We start from the raw sequence: 17,759 nt of genomic DNA, 5'->3' as shown, positions 1-17,759 counted from the left end.
CTCTTTTCTGTATGCTTCTGGCATGTCTCGTTGGACCGCCATCTCTTCTTCATTCTCTCCTTTCTTCCCAACGTAACCTCATCTTCACTTAACACCACGGCCTTTATTTCTTCCCGATTTATTTCTACGTTCTCTCTTGCTGCTAGAATTTCTAGGGCACTTTCTCGCCATTTCCCAGAATCCAAAGTGGATTCTGGTGTCTTCTTTACCATGTATATGTAAGTGAACATCAGTTTAAGTCTACACACGACGAAGAAATGTAACGATGCACAGTCGGCTCCTGATCTCCATGGTTGTATGGCTATAGCGCTGGTCTACCAAGACGCTAGCTGTCTGGTTGACAGGGTAACAGAAGAAATACTTCAATTGAACGATGAAAGGATAAAGTACAAAAATATTCCGGGGGAACTCAGGAAGGCAGAAGAACAAGTCGCTGAGGAATGAAATAAATAGAAAGTGCAGGGAAGCTAAGACGAAACAAATGCAGGAAAAATGTGACGAAATCGAAAAAGAAATGATTGTCGGAAGGACAGACTCGGTGTACAGGGAAGTCAAAACAACCTTCGGTGACATTAAAAGCCAGGGTTATAACATGGAGAGTGCAACGGGACTTCCACTGTTAAAAGCAGAGGAGAGTGCGGATAGGTGGAAAGAACGCATTAAAAGTCTCTACGAGGGGGAAGATTGGTCTGATGTGATAGAAGAAGAAACAGGAATCGATTTAGAAAAGCTAGGGTATCCAGTATTAGAATCAGACTTTAAAAGAGCTTTGGAGGACTTAAGGTCAAATAAGGCAGAAGGGATAGATAACATTCCATCAGAATTTCTAAAATCATTGGGGGTAGTGACAACAAAACGACTATTCACGTTGGTGACACTGTAGTGATGGCGACATACCATCTGACTTTCGGAAAAGCATCATCCAAACAATTGCGAAGACGGCAAGAGCTGACAAGTGCGAGAATTATCGCACAATCAGCTTAACAGCCATTGCATCTAAGTTACTTACAAGAATAATATACTGAAGAAGGGAATAGAAAATTGAGGATGTGATAGATGACGATCAGTATGTCTTTAGGAAAGGTAAAGGCACAATAGAGGCAATTCTGACGTTGCGTTTAACTATGGAAGCAAGACTAAAGAAAAATCAAGACACGTTCATAGAATTTGCCGACCTGGAAAAAGCGTTCGACAATGTAGAATAGTGCAATATGTTCGAATGTCTGAAAAAAGTAGGGCTAAGCTATGGGGAACAGCCAAGAGTGGACGACCAAGAACGAAGTGCTTGTATTAAAAAGGGTGTAAGACAAGGATGTATCCTTTCACCCCTACATCTACATCTACATCTACATTTATACTCCGCAAGCCACCCAACGGTGTGTGGCGGAGGGCACTTTACGTGCCACTGTCATTATCTCCCTTTCCTGTTCCAGTCGCGTATGGTTCGCGGGAAGAACGACTGTCTGAAAGCCTCTGTGCGCGCTCTAATCTCTCTAATTTTACATTCGTGATCTCCTCGGGAGGTATAAGTAGGGGGAAGCAATATATTCGATACCTCATCCAGAAACGCACCCTCTCGAAACCTGGCGAGCAAGCTACACCGCGATGCAGAGCGCCTCTCTTGCAGAGTCTGCCACTTGAGTTTGTTAAACATCTCCGTAACGCTATCACGGTTACCAAATAACCCTGTGACGAAACGCGCCGCTCTCCTTTGGATCTTCTCTATCTCCTCCGTCAACCCGATCTGGTACGGATCCCACACTGATGAGCAATACTCAAGTATAGGTCGAACGAGTGTTTTGTAAGCCACCTCCTTTGTTGATGGACTACATTTTCTAAGGACTCTCCCAATGAATCTCAACTTGGTACCCGCCTTACCAACAATTAATTTTATATGATCATTCCACTTCAAATCGTTCCGCACGCATACTCCCAGATATTTTACAGAAGTAACTGCTACCAGTGTTTGTTCCGCTATCATATAATCATACAATAAAGGATCCTTCTTTCTATGTATTCGCAATACATTACATTTGTCTATGTTAAGGGTCAGTTGCCACTCCCTGCACCAAGTGCCTATCCGCTGCAGATCTTCCTGCATTTCGCTACAATTTTCTAATGCTGCTACTTCTCTGTATACTACAGCATCATCCGCGAAAAGCCGCATGGAACTTCCGACACTATCTACTAGATCATTTATATATATTGTGAAAAGCAATGGTCCCATAACACTCCCCTGTGGCACGCCAGAGGTTACTTTAATGTCTGTAGACGTCTCTCCGTTGATAACAACATGCTGTGTTCTGTTTGCTAAAAACTCTTCAATCCAGCCACACAGCTGGTCTGATATTCCGTAGGCTCTTACTTTGTTTATCAGGCGACAGTGCGGAACTGTATCGAACGCCTTCCGGAAGTCAAGAAAAATAGCATCTACCTGGGAGCCTGTGTCTAATATTTTCTGGGTCTCATGAACAAATAAAGCGAGTTGGGTTTCACACGATCGCTGTTTCCGGAATCCATGTTGATTCCTACATAGTAGGTTCTGAGTTTCCAAAAACGACATGATACTCGAGCAAAACACATGTTCTAAAATTCTACAACAGATCGACGTCAGAGATATAGGTCTATAGTTCTGCGCATCTGCTCGACGACCCTTCTTGAAGACTGGGACTACCTGTGCTCTTTTCCAATCATTTGGAACCTTCTGTTCCTCTAGAGACTTGCGGTACACGGCTGTTAGAAGGGGGGCAAGTTCTTTCGCGTACTCTGTGTAGAATCGAATTGGTATCCCGTCAGGTCCAGTGGACTTTCCTCTGTTGAGTGATTCCAGTTGCTTTTCTATTCCTTGGACACTTATTTCGATGTCAGCCATTTTTTCGTTGGTGCGAGGATTTAGAGAAGGAACTGCAGTGCGGTCTTCCTCTGTGAAACAGCTTTGGAAAAAGGTGTTTAGTATTTCAGCTTTACGCTTGTCATCCTCTGTTTCAATGCCATCATCATCCCAGAGTGTCTGGACATGATGTTTCGAGCCACTTACTGATTTAACGTAAGACCAGAACTTCCTAGGATTTTCTGTCAAGTCGGTACCTAGTATTTTACTTTCGAATTCACTGAACGCTTCACGCATAGCCCTCCTTACACTAACTTTGACATCGTTTAGCTTCTGTTTGTCTGAGAGGTTTTGGCTGCGTTTAAACTTGGAGTGAAGCTCTCTCTGCTTTCGCAGTAGTTTCCTAACTTTGTTGTTGTACCACGGTGGGTTTTTCCCATCCCTCACAGTTTTACTCGGCACGTACCTGTCTAAAACGCATTTTACGATTGCCTTGAACTTTTTCCATAAACACTCAACATTGTCAGTGTCAGAACAGAAATGTTCGTTTTGATCTGTTAGGTAGTCTGAAATCTGCCTTCTATTACTCTTGCTAAACAGATAAACCTTCCTCCCTTTTTTTATATTCCTATTAACTTCCATATTCAGGGATGCTGCAACGGCCTTATGATCACTGATTCCCTGTTCTGCACTTACAGAGTCGAAAAGTTCGGGTCTGTTTGTTATCAGTAGGTCCAAGATGTTATCTCCACGAGTCGGTTCTCTGTTTAATTGCTCGAGGTAATTTTCGAATAGTGCACTCAGTATAATGTCACTCGATGCTCTGTCCCTACCACCCGTCCTAAACATCGGAATCTGTACATCGAGGAAGCAATGATGGAAATAAAAGAAAGGTTGAGGAGTGGAATTAAAATTGAAGGTGAAAGGATATCAGTGATACGATTCACTGATGACATTGCTATTCTGAGTGAAAGTGAAGAAGAATTACATGATCTGCTGAACGAAATGAACAGTCTAATGAGTACAGAATATGGGTTGAGAGTAAATCGAATGTAATGAGAAGTAGTAGAAATGAGAACAGCGAGAAACTTAACATCAGGATTGATGGTTATGAACTAGATGAGTTTAAGGAATTCTGCTACCTTGGCAGTAAAATAACCAATGACGGATGGAGCAAGGAGGACATCAATAGCAGACTAGCACCGGGAAAAGGGCATTCCTGGTCATGAGAAGTCTACTAATATCAAATATCAGCCTTAACCCGAGGAAGAAATTTCTGAGAATGGACGTCTAGAGTAGAGCATTGTATGGTAGTGAAACATGGGCTGTGGGAAGACCAGAACAGAAAAGAATAGAAGCGTTTGAGATTTGGTGCTACAGACGAATGTTGAAAATTAGATGAACTGGTAAGGTAAGAATAAGGAGGTTCTGCGCAGAATCGGAGAGGAAAGGAATATTTGGAATACACTGGTAAGGAGACCTTAGGACATCTGCTAAGACATGAAGCAACAACTTCCATGGGACTAGAGGGAGCTGTAGAGGGCAAAAACTATAGAGGAAGACAGAGATTGGAATACGTAAAGTAAATAATTGAGGACGTAGGTTGCAAGTGCTACTCGGAAATGGTGATGTTAGCACATCAGGGGAGGGGGGGGGGGGGGGGAGACGCAGCTGGCACCACCGGTGACCACGAGGCAGGCGAGGGAGGGACCGGCAGCGGTCTCGCTGTTAGGACAGAAAAATGAACGGGACGCCTGGTCGGCATTAAGTTTCGCTAGTATCGGCGGCGTTAGAAAGACGCTTTGTAGCCGGAGGCGTATCGTGTGGGCGGGCGATCGGCGGGGCAGCAGGTGGCCGCCGAGCTGGGAGGACGGCAAAGAGCAGTGCCGATTGCAGGGCTGCCGTCGGATTGGCTTCGTGGTCCTTGCAGGACTTCTGTGGTCTGAGTGCTCGGACAGTGCCTCTGCGCTGTGGGCGTACGTAAGATTCACCAAGCGAAGCGCTTGTGTTTACCCGACAGTCTTCTAGTTTAGCGAAAGTTACACAGAATTAGTTCGAAGTGCCACCAGTGTTAATTGTTTATGTGTGTCTTATTTCAGACCTTTCATTTTATAGTGCTTGAGGATCATATTCCCTGTTCAGGTTTGTGATATAATACGTTGCTTCTATTTTTATTTAATTTTTATTTTTTTTTAAATCGTGACTTTTTCATTGTGACGTTTCAATCTTCAGGAGTATAACCTTTAATCTCAGGACCATCTTTGGAACGTTGTTTTTTCTTATTATTATTACTATCGTATTGTTGTTATGTGGCATTTTTTCCCGAACCTGTCGCGCAACATAGTTCATGACATGTCTACATTATCTTTGGTCAGTGTAGTCGCACTCTTACACTGCATCATAGTTGTTGACAATATTCAGTTCAACCAGAGCTCATCCAACTAATTGCCCCTTCTCCTCTCTCCTGCGGGTCGTACACAAGGCCTTTATCTGCCAAAAAGTGGTATTGTTCGAAGAATCCTCTTAGAACGGTAATAATCTGAGCCAGTTGCAGCCTTTCGGAAATGCTGCAGCGTGAAAAACAACATTTTCCTTAACACCTACAATACAGAGACTGTTCCGTTTAAGATTTTGGAACAGGCTTTCTTATTTGTACACAGTGTTATTTCCTGTAGGACGTGTGCTTTTTCATCTACATCTACATCCTACTCTACAAGCCACCTAATGGTGTTTGGCAGAGGGTACTTTCGATACCACTATCTGATCCGTCCAACCCTGTTCCATTAGCAAATAGTGCGTGGGAAGAATGATTGTCGGTAAGCCTCTGTATTGGCTCTGATTTCTCGAATTTTCTCCTCGTGGTCGGTACGTGAGATGTATGTGTGTGTGGGGAGGGGGGGGGGGGGGTGGAGTAATATGTTGTCCGACTCCTCCTGAAAAGTGCTGTCCCAAAATTTCAGTAGTGACTCTCTCCGTGATGCATAACGCCTCTCTCGTAACGTCTGCCAGTGCAGTTTGGCACTCTGTCACCAGCTAAACGATCCCGTGACGAAACTCGCCGCTCTTAGTTCGATCTTCTCTATCTCCTCTATCAGTCCTACCTGATGAGTCTCCTAGATGGATGAACAATACTCTAGAATCGGGCGAACAAGCGCCTTATAAGCACTTCTTTCGTGGATGAGTTACATTTCCTATAATTCTTCAGATGAATCTGAGCCTGGTGTCTGCTTTTCCCACTATCTGTTTTATATAGTCATTCCACTTAATGTCGGTCTGGATAGTTACGCTTTGATATTTTAGTTCAGACGCTGTCTCCAGCTGTTTGTCACCAGTAGTGTAGCTGTACAGTAGCGGATTTATTTTCCTATGTATGCACAATATGTCACATTTATTTACGTTCAGGGTCAACTGCCAGAGCCTGCACGAATCATCAATTCTCTGCAGGTCTCCTGGCGTTGCTACTTTGGTATGACAACAGCATCATCTACGAGTAGCCTTAAAGACCATCAGACGTTTTGTACTAGATCATTTATATATATATATATATATATATTGTTATCAGCAACGGTACTATCACACTTCCCTTTGGTACTCTGGATGCTACCTATACATCTGTCGATTTTGTTACGTTAAGAGCGAAGCTTTCTGCAAGAAAGTCTTGAATCCATTCGCAAGTCTGCTCCGATATTCAGTAAGCTGGTTATTTTTTGTTTCTTTTTTTTTTCATTAAACGGCAATGCGGGACGGTGTCAAATGCATTACTGAAATGAAGAAACACGCCATAAACCTGAGCGCCGTTGTCCACTGCGCCGTTGATCTCATGGAGGAACAGACCTTGATGAGTTTCGCAGGATCTCTGTTTGCGGAATCCATGTCGATTTTTGTAGAGCAGATGATCACTTTTCCAAAAACGTCATAATTGACGAGCATAAATCATGTTCCATAATTCTACAGCAGATTGACGTGGACGATATAGGTCTATAATTGTGTGGCTCGGTCTTACGGCCTTTCTTAAAAACTGGAATGACCTGCGCTTTTTTTCCATTCGTTAGGTACCTTTCGTTTCTCAAGCGATCTACGATACATTACTGCTAGAAGGGGAGCAAGTTCTTTCGTATTTTTTGTGCGTGCTTGCATCTAAGCCTTCCTATTTTTCAGCTACAGACTCGTACCATGGACTGGGAGACGTTTGCTCTCCTCTTCATGCCACATCACTGGTGGTAAATAACAACGAATTCCTCAGCAGTAGGAGTTGTTTGATTTTATTACGAAATTATTGCTGGATGGAACTCACAATGTCTACCACTACTGACCAGCGAGATTCCTCCACTTGAAGAAGCAGTGAAGTTTCAAAGTGTTAAAAAAAAACAGAACACTTGTTGCCAGGTGATCAAAGCAAGCACTTGCCACTGGAGGACCGAAAAGAGTTGTTCTTAGATGAGCCTCAATGTTGTATAGAATGATGGCTTCACCCAGTTACTGAGAACAAAGGGTGAATTCAGTATCTCCAGCCGTTACTGCCTCCATCTTCCCCACTCATGACGCACAAGTGTGGAAAGAATGGGCCGGCGTTGTAGTCACCGATTCTTAGCTGCACATTGTTAGTGAACCTCCATCAGGAGAACATTGTAAAGTTTTAACCTTCGGCAGCCAACTAGCTCTTTCCATCACAAACGTTGCTTGTGTCCATACATACTTTTCTGTGTTCTTTCCTCAACCATTAACCACTCTTAGAGTCATTGGCAGTATCTTCGAATGACTCTCATAATTTTATTTCATCATGCTCAACCATCTGTGCGAAGGTTAGATTCCATAATAATAATTATTTAACCATTTATTAAAGGTCAGTTCACTCAAGTCAGTGGGTATGTCACATCACGATACTTTACAGTAACAAACCTGATTGTTACCATGACCACTTGTTTCTGTAACAGACAGATGATCTCTCCTCTCTTTAATATATATATTTGTGATGTGGTACCCGTATTTTCATGTTTTACTGGTCATCCCTTTTAATTGCGATTTCTATAAGATGTTCTATTGCATGATACTATTATTCCCTTAAAATCTGCTTGGTCTTATGGAGTGCTTCCCTTATACGTATGTCACAGATCTCGGACTATAGGTATTTAGGAATATGATAAACAGGACAATCAAAACCCCATAAGCATATACACTCCTGGAAATTGAAATAAGAACACCGTGAATTCATTGTCCCAGGAAGGGGAAACTTTATTGACACATTCCTGGGGTCAGATACATCACATAATCACACTGACAGAACCACAGGCACATAGACACAGGCAACAGAGCATGCACAATGTCGGCACTAGTACAGTGTATATCCACCTTTCGCAGCAATGCAGGCTGCTATTCTCCCATGGAGACGATCGTAGAGATGCTGGATGTAGTCCTGTGGAACGGCTTTCCATGCCATTTCCACCTGGCGCCTCAGTTGGACCAGCGTTCGTGCTGGACGTGCAGACCGCGTGAGACGACGCTTCATCCAGTCCCAAACATGCTCAATGGGGGACAGATCCGGAGATCTTGCTGGCCAGGGTAGTTGACTTACACCTTCTAGAGCACGTTGAGTGGCACGGGATACATGCGGACGTGCATTGTCCTGTTGGAACAGCAAGTTCCCTTGCCGGTCTAGGAATGGTAGAATGATGGGTTTGATGACGGTTTGGATGTACCGTGCACTATTCAGTGTCCCCTCGACGATCACCAGTGGTGTACGGCCAGTGTAGGAGATCGCTCCCCACACCATGATGCCGGGTGTTGGCCCTGTGTGCCTCGGTCGTATGCAGTCCTGATTGTGGCGCTCACCTGCACGGCGCCAAACACGCATACGACCATCATTGGCACCAAGGCAGAAGCGACTCTCATCGCTGAAGACGACACGTCTCCATTCGTCCCTCCATTCACGCCTGTCGCGACACCACTGGAGGCGGGCTGCACGATGTTGGGGCGTGAGCGGAAGACGGCCTAACGGTGTGCGGGACCGTAGCCCAGCTTCATGGAGACGGTTGCGAGTGGTCCTCGCCGATACCCCAGGAGCAACAGTGTCCCTAATTTGCTGGGAAGTGGCGGTGCGGTCCCCTACGGCACTGCGTAGGATCCTACGGTCTTGGCGTGCATCCGTGCGTCGCTGCGGTCCGGTCCCAGGTCGACGGGCACGTGCACCTTCCGCCGACCACTGGCGACAACATCGATGTACTGTGGAGACCTCACGCCCCACGTGTTGAGCAATTCGGCGGTACGTCCACCCGGCCTCCCGCATGCCCACTATACGCCCTCGCTCAAAGTCCGTCAACTGCACATATGGTTCACGTCCACGCTGTCGCGGCATGCTACCAGTGTTAAAGACTGCGATGGAGCTCCGTATGCCACGGCAAACTGGCTGACACTGACGGCGGCGGTGCACAAATGCTGCGCAGCTAGCGCCATTCGACGGCCAACACCGCGGTTCCTGGTGTGTCCGCTGTGCCGTGCGTGTGATCATTGCTTGTACAGCCCTCTCGCAGTGTCCGGAGCAAGTATGGTGGGTCTGACACACCGGTGTCAATGTGTTCTTTTTTCCATTTTCAGGAGTGTATTTAACCAGAGGCTAATTTATTTTGCGTAAAGGAATTATTTCTCTAGTTGCATTTTGTTTTACTAATGCCACTGTGATACATATACAAAGATACTTATGATCCACAAATTCCAGACCTCCCACTCCACAGCGCTAAGGCTGATGATGCCATACCACATGGGCCCACTAACCGCAGTTATGCTAATGATTAACCAGGATCTTGATTTCAGCATTCCCGTTGACAATGTGCTACAATTCTTCTACATCAACGTGGATAGTGTGCTGTGGACTTTAACAGGAAGGCTCACAGGGCTGCACTTATAGTTTCTTCGTGTGACTAACGCTCACATCCCCTAACACATCTCGTCTAGTCCGTCAAATCAGGATATCTTCACCCTACCGAAAATGTCTATGACTACTTGGAACATTGTGTGAAACGTAGCAACCATCAGCAACTGATAACAGTGCCACTAAAGCAGAGTTATTAAACACCGTTTTCCTTCATCAAAGAAGACGAAGTAAATATTCCTGAATTCCAATCAAGAACAACTGCCAAGATGAGAAAAATTGATGTAGATATCCTCGGAGTAACGAAGCAGCTTAAATCACTTAATAAAGGCAAATCCTCCGGTCCAGATTGTATACCACTCAGATTCCTCTCAGAGTATGCTGATAAAATAGCTCCATATTTAGCAATTATATACAACCATTCGCTCACAGAAAGATCCGTACCTAAAGACTGGAAAGTTGCTGAAGTCACACCCACACGAGGCCTACATCACTAACGTCGATTTGCAGTAGGGTTTTGGAACATATACTGTATTGGCACATTGTGAAGTACCTTGAAGAAAACGATTTATTGACACATAGTCAGCACGGTTTCAGAAAATATCGTTCTTGTGAAACACAACTAGCTCTTTATACTCATGAAGTAATAAGTGCTGTTGACAGGGGATGTCAAACTGAGTCCATATTTTTAGATTTCCAGAGGGCTTTCGACACCGTTCCTCACAAGCGTCTTATAATCAAACTGCGTGCCTACGGAGTACCGCCTCAGTTGTGCGACTGGATACGTGATTTCCTGTCAGAAAGGTCACAGTTCGTAGTAGTAGACGGAAAGTCATTGAATAAAACAGAAGTAATATCCGGCGTTCCCCATGGAAGTATTATAGGTCCTCTATTGTTCCTGATCCATATTAACGACCTAGGAGACTATCTGAGTAGCCATCTTAGGTTGTTTGCAGATGATGCGGTCATTTATCGTCTTGTAAAGTCATCAGACGATCAGAACGACTTTCAAAATGATTTAGATAGGAAATCTGTATGTTGAGAAAAGTGGCAATTGAACCTGTATAAGGTAAAGTGTGAAGCTTTTCACATGAGTACTAAAAGAAATCAGCTAAATTTCGATTACGCGATGAGTCACACAAATCTGAAGGCTGTAAATTCAACTAAATACTTAGGGATTACAATTACAAATAACCTTAATTCGAATTATCACATAGATAATATTATGGGTAGAGCAAACCAAAGACTGCGATTCATTGGCAGAACATGTAGAAGGTGCAACATGTCTACTAAAGAGACTGCTTACACCACGCTTGTCAGCCCTATTCTGGAGTATTGGTGTGCAGTGTGGGATCCGCATCAGGTGGGACTGACGGATCACATCGAAAAAGTACAAAGAAGGGCAGCTCGTTTTGTATTGTCGCGGAACAGGGGAGATAGTGTCACAGACATGATACGTGAATTGGAGTGCAATCATTAAAACAAAGGCGTTTTTCGTTGAGACGGGATCTTCTCAAGAGATTTCAATCACCAGTTTTCTCCTCAGATTGCGGAAACATTCTATTGGGACCCACCTACATAGGGAGAAATGATCATCACGATAAAATAATAGAACTCAGGGCTCGCATAGAGAAATTTAAGAGCTCGTTTTCCCCCCGTGCCGTACGAGAGTGGAACGGCAGAGAGAGACAGCTTGAAGGTGGTTCATTGGACCCTCTGCCAGGCACTTTATTGTGAATAGCAGAGTAATAACGTAGATGTAGGTAAAGAGGCCCATTTTAATCTCTGTCAAATACTGATAACGTTGCCTTACACCAGTAGATATTGCTGTACGGAATTTGCTTTACTGTCTCCTGACATTCGTCGTTACAGGAGCCAGATGGCGCTGCAGATGCGGTGTCACTGGCCAACACTGACAGCTAACACCGTTTACAGGGAAATTCAGGTTTCATACTTCTACTCCTGTGTGACACTCCTGGTTGTGGCCGCCAATATTTTATTTTGCTGGGAGCTCCCCTTTTATTTATTTATTTAGCGTATGGCATCTACAGAGTAAAACTTCACACTTACTATTAATATATAATAAACGAATTACAAATATATTATTAAATGATTGATTGCAAACAGCAATATGCGAAATATTAGGGAGACAGTCACTGCATCTATTAGAAGTCCACATGTAAGCAGGTCACCCACTGAACAGCACGTGGAGTAGCATTCATGATATCCCTCCATTCTCCTTCAAACCTCCTCGCAGGACATTCGAAGATCCGGTGAGGGATTGTTTGTTCTTCTTCACCACAGTGGCATCGTGGGTCATCAGTGACTTTCCATTTGTGGAGAATGGCCTTACACCTGCCGTGGTTAGTCCTCACACGATTAAGTCTGCACCAAGTTCTTCTAGGCATTTGCATTCCTTCCACCGGTATCGAACTATCAGAATCAGTGATGAGAGGATAGTGATTATTCAGCGACCAGTATAGCCTCCATTCCCTTGCTGTGTCGTACCTTTCTGGGAATTTGAGGACTTCGTCTTCCCATATAGGTTTGCTGAATTTTAGGCAGGTAGTTGGTAGATGGTCCAATATTTTTCGGATAGGTAAATCTTCAGAGACAGAGGGGACATAAATTTTCTTCCATTCTCAGATAGCTACTTGTTGCCTTCTGACGGAGGGAGGAGCTATATTGCAAAGGGCATGAAGCCAGGGAAGTGGAGTTGATTGCAGAGATCCTGAGACAATCCTCATGGTGGTATTAAGCTGGACATCTATTTTCTTCGTGTGAGTGCTCTTGTACCAGACTGGGGCGCAGTATTCTGCCACCGAGTAAACAAGAGATTGTGCAGCGGTGCGTAGGTTGTTAGCTTGAACTGCCCAGGAGGTTCCAGTCAGCTTTCTTAATACGTTATTTCGATTTTTTATCTTTTGACTGGTTATTTCTAGGTGTTTTTTATAGGTCAGTGACCGGTCAAGAGTGATTACTAGATATTTTGGATGGCTGTTGTGCGTCAATCGCTCATTGCAGGATGTTACTTGTAACTCTCGCCTTGCCTCACGATTGTTCAGGTGGCATACACTTACCTCAGTTTTATTTGGATTTGGGCAGAGCCTCCACTTCGTATAATACTGGTTAAGAACTTGGAGGTCCGTTGACAGAGTAGTTTCCCCCTCTTCGAATATCTTGCTCTGAGTGGCTAATGGGTCTGCACCTTTGGTGGCCAACCAATACCGTAATCTCTACCAGGACTACAGTGGGTCTGCTCTGTGATGACATACCTACCAATATTCTTCAAAACGTCGAATGACTCTGCTGTGGGTTTGCTCTGTTGTGGCCCATTACCTGTCAGTATGTCAAGAGTCAGCACTGTCTTTCCGTTCGAAGGACAACACTACTTCTTCAAGACTGCATGGAAATCCACTACTTCCGTGTGCATTCTCTTTTACTAATGAGGCTTTGTGAAAAACAAAAACTGTAATTACTATTATGATGAATGATCAGGACTATCTTTATGGACTGTGAGAAAATTTTAGCTTTTGACCAACATTGTATTAATAAGTGTGTGCATTTGATATCTTTCTTACTGTAATTATGAAAAATTTTTTCTAATCTGTATTGGCCAGTGCCCAAAACAATTTGTAAAATTTTTTTGTGGGGAGCATGGGGGCTATGTAAGTAGGCTGTTTATGTTTTCTTATTGGCAACGTTACGTAGCGCTCTGTATGAAAATCACTGGCTGTGCTGTGTGCAGTCTGTGTCCAGTTTGCATTGTTTTCAGCCATTGTAGTGTTGGGCAGCTGGATGTGAACAGCGCGTAGCGTTGCGCAGTTGGAGGTGAGCCGCCAGCAGTGGTGGATGTGGGAAATGAGATGGCGGATTTTTGAGTACAGAATGGATGTCATGAACTGATATATATATTATGATTATTAAGGTAAATACATTGTTTGTTCTCTATCAAAATCTTTCATTTGCTAACTATTCCTATTAGTAGTTAGTGCCTTCCGTAGTTTGAATCTTTTATTTAGCTGGCAGCAGTGGCGCTCGCTGTATTGCAGTAGTTCGAGTAACGAAGATTTTTGGTGAGGTAAGGGATTTGTGAAAGGTACAGGTTAATGATAGTCAGGGCCATTCCTTTGTAGGGATTTCTGAAAGTCAGATTGCGTTGCGCTAAAAAATATTGTGTGTCAGTTTAAGCACAGTCTTGTATAATTTGTTCAAAGGGGACGTTTCAGGCGGCAAAACGCTTAACTTCTCTCATTAATTGTTTATATACTTCTAATTGTTTTTAACTCAGTTTTAGGTAGACTGTTTCTCATGGTTACCATACGAGTCTATCGCTTTTGTTTATTGATTTTTCCCTAGTTTTGAGAAACATAAGAGCAACGATATTGCAACCGAAGTGCTTTGGACACCTTCAGGTCGCTTTGGGGCGCCTCGGAGACGAAGTACTTCGGCTGCGCTAGTAACTCTGTTTCGGGCGTTCTGGTGGGTCCGACTCGTATCTCACAAGGAGACGGCACGACCGTGGGGTCAGGGATTTGTCCGCAATTTTGTGTGGTGAAAGAAGACCCTAGCACCTCACGTGGTTAAAACATTAGGAAGTACTACCCAGAAAATCCCGGGAAAAATCGATCCAAAGTTTCATAGATGCCTTATCAGTATAAAATGTAAGTACCCTGCCGAACCGCCGTCTGGCCTCAGTGTTTAGGGCTCGGATTCTTACGCCAGAGGTCTCGTGTTCGATTCCTCCTCTGGCACTTTTTTCTTCTTCTGTTTCATTTTCTTTGGTTATTCCTCCAATTATTCAGAAAGTTTCCCAAACCTACATTATCTTTAACAAATTAGTTACATTAATGAATAAAAATTATTTTCCTTTTGTGAAACAACACAATTTCATGGCGGTGGGTTTTCCATTTTTCATTGTAAAGTATGTGAGGAGAAACATGGCCTTTTTAATCAGAACAACAAAGTCGATTGGGAAACATTCAATTTTATACATATAATAATTTTAAACAAGAACCGCAGTGGCAATTATCGTAAAAACAAGCAAAGCAATGATTTTTGCGACATCTTGCGCAACATATAAAAGCGGAATTTTTACAATCACAGGGAGTTTGCAATAAATCTGTACAAAAACATGCCCCATTGACATTTACGAAAATGTTTCGAGTTTCTGACAATTTTGAGGCAAACCAGGCATGTTAAATCATGTCTCGGAATGTTGGTAACGATAATTGATGGTGAATTATAGAACGAATTTTTATACAATCTTCTAGGGAATTAATTTCGCGATTCTCCTGTAACAATGCGCTGCAATTTTGCAAGCAACAGAAGAAGAAAAAAAGTGCCGGAGGAAGAATCGAAGCCGAGACCTCTGGCGTAAGCGTCCGAGCGCTAACCATGTAGGCCAGACGGCAGCACGTCAATGAACTAACATTTTATGCTCATAAAGTACCTAAGAAACTTTGGATCGATTTTTCTCGGGATTTTGCGAGTAGTGCGTCCTAATATTTTAACCTCATGAGGTCTTAGGGGTCCTCTTTCACCATACAAAATTGCGGACAAATCCCCGATCCCACGGTCGTGCCGTCTCCTTGTCAGTATCGTGCGTTACTTAGATGTGAATATGTAATAGTCACTCTGTTTTGGGTGTTCGTCAGAGCCGGACATGCTGTACTCTATATAGGGTGTAACTTAGTTGTGAATGTGTAATACTGTGTGGTTAAAGGCGCTACAGTCTGGAACCGCGTGACCGCTACGGTCGCAGGTTCGAATCCTGCCTCGGGCATGGATGTGTGTGATGTCCTTCGGTTAGTTAGGTTTAAGTCGTTCTAAGTTCTAGGGCACTGATGACGGTAGAAGTTAGGTCCCATAGTGCTCAGAGCCACTTACTGTGTCTAGTCCAAAGGGACACATAATTTATACCTGGCATTAACTAGTTTTTATGACGTTCAGTGGAGAGAAAAAGGGAAAGCGGAGTAGGAGGTCAGTGATTCTTAGTTTCTGGGGAGTGCCGGCTCTTTTGGAACAGCTGCGGCCTCCGTGGCGGGGGTCCGGGTTCGCCTCCGGAGCTGGAAACCGCGACCGCGAGGGCCCGCGCGACATAGCCGGCCCCCACCGCGGCGGCCACAGGAGCGCCGGCCGCGGCTTCGCACACACCACACAGCACGGCGCACGGTGATCCGTCAGCCCACCTGCGGCGCCGCCGCGGCTTCCCCCAGGACCTCGGCAGTCGCGCGCCACCACCCCCGGCCGCAGGACTTCCCAGCATCTCGGCCTGCAGGCGCACACACACGTGCCCCGGCCACTGTGCATGGTGCGTGAATCATGCATGAGTTCCAAACGCAATAAGAAAAACTATGATTTTAATGAAACAAGAAGTTTACTGTTACCATTCACCGTTTTATTTATCTCCAGGACGCGTTTGAAAGGTTTAAAACTCTATCATCAGGAGGATTTACATTAGTTAGCATGAGATTTGTGTGTGTTGTGTTACGATTTTTTAGAGGTACATGTGGCACTGGGCAACGGCCTTGCCGCAGTGAGATCACCGAAGTTAAGCGCTGTCGGGCGTGGTTGGCACTTTGATGGGTGACCATCCAGGACGCCATGTGATGTTGCCATTTTTCGGTGTGCACCCAGCCTCGTGATGCCAATTGAGGAGCTACTCGACCGAATGGTAGCGGCTTCGGTCAAGAATACTATCATAACGACCGGGAGAGCGGTGTGCTGACCCCACGCCCCTCCAATCCGCATCCTCCACTGAGGATGACACGGCGGTCGGATCGTTCCGGTAGGCCACTCGTGGCCTGAAGACGGAGTGCTTCTTTTTCTTATATATGTGGCACTGTCTAGTGGAGAAACAAAACACTATTTCAGAACACGGTTTTGGGTTTCTTCTGACCAAAAATTAAACTTATATCTAACGGTAAACATAAAATAAGTAAAATTGAGTACCTCCAATGGTCACAGGTTCCTTTCGCTGTCATAACACATCACATGTATACTGTCATATTTGTAAATAAATATGGCGTCTGGGAACTGCTGGGTGCAAGTTTGGTATAGCAGAAGAGAAGACACTATCGAAAAGTACAAGGAATATGCATCGTAACAACATTATTATAGAATAATTATTAAGGATTTGGAGGTGTTTGTTTTGAGGTGTCGACTAAATGTGTTGGAGTAAATACTTCAGGTGGCATATAAAGAAGATTTTGACAAGTTAAAACAGCTTAAACTTCATACTCGTTTACACAATCAGGTGAAATCTTAAAATGGCTTAAACTTCATACTTGTTTTTAACAATAAGGTGAAATGTTTCAGATTTTAAGTACAATAATCTTATTGGCTACAGCGGTACAATTATACATAAATGACAATTTTGATTGCGATTAATAGATAGATTTGAAAGACTGGAGGCAGAAGGAGAGGAAGAGAGAGAGATAGTGAGAGAGAGAGAGAGAGAGGGTAGAAAGAGTGATTGTATGAGAGCAAACTTTACAAAATCGTAACACAACATACACACAAGTGTCACTAATGTAAATCCACCTGATGATCGAGGTTTAAACCTTTGAAACGCGTCGTGGAGATAAATAAAACGGTGACTGGTAACAGAAAACTTTTCGTTTCATTTAATGTCAATAACAGTCACGGTAAGGCCTAACCTAAAATGTTCGCATTTAAAACTATGATTCATAGATACTTGCGATTCGCGGCATGACCTAAAGAAACTCAAAGAGTTGTGTGCAAATTTTTCCTAACTTTTGGTTCTGTTTCGTTTCAGATGCTAAATAATTATCAGAAATGACGAAAAACTCAAGAAAGAGACCAGTTTATAGCCCTCCTGCTCTCCGACTAATTAGGTTTTTCTATACGACCTTGTACCTTAAGTCCCTAATCTGTGGCGAAAAAGGATCCACTCCGAAGAATAATGCAAAACGGAGAGAAGCTATAACCGAATGGCCACTACTCAGTACTTTAGCAGTGACTATTAGAAACAAAGTTCAGTTAACTTTATATATTTTTATCACGTAAACTAGTTTTTAATCAACAGTAGGTAGTGGGAAA

This window comes from Schistocerca cancellata, chromosome 6 (assembly GCF_023864275.1).
Source record: "Schistocerca cancellata isolate TAMUIC-IGC-003103 chromosome 6, iqSchCanc2.1, whole genome shotgun sequence".
Classification (NCBI taxonomy): Eukaryota; Metazoa; Arthropoda; class Insecta; order Orthoptera; family Acrididae; genus Schistocerca; species Schistocerca cancellata.
This window is presented reverse-complemented; position numbering follows the sequence as displayed.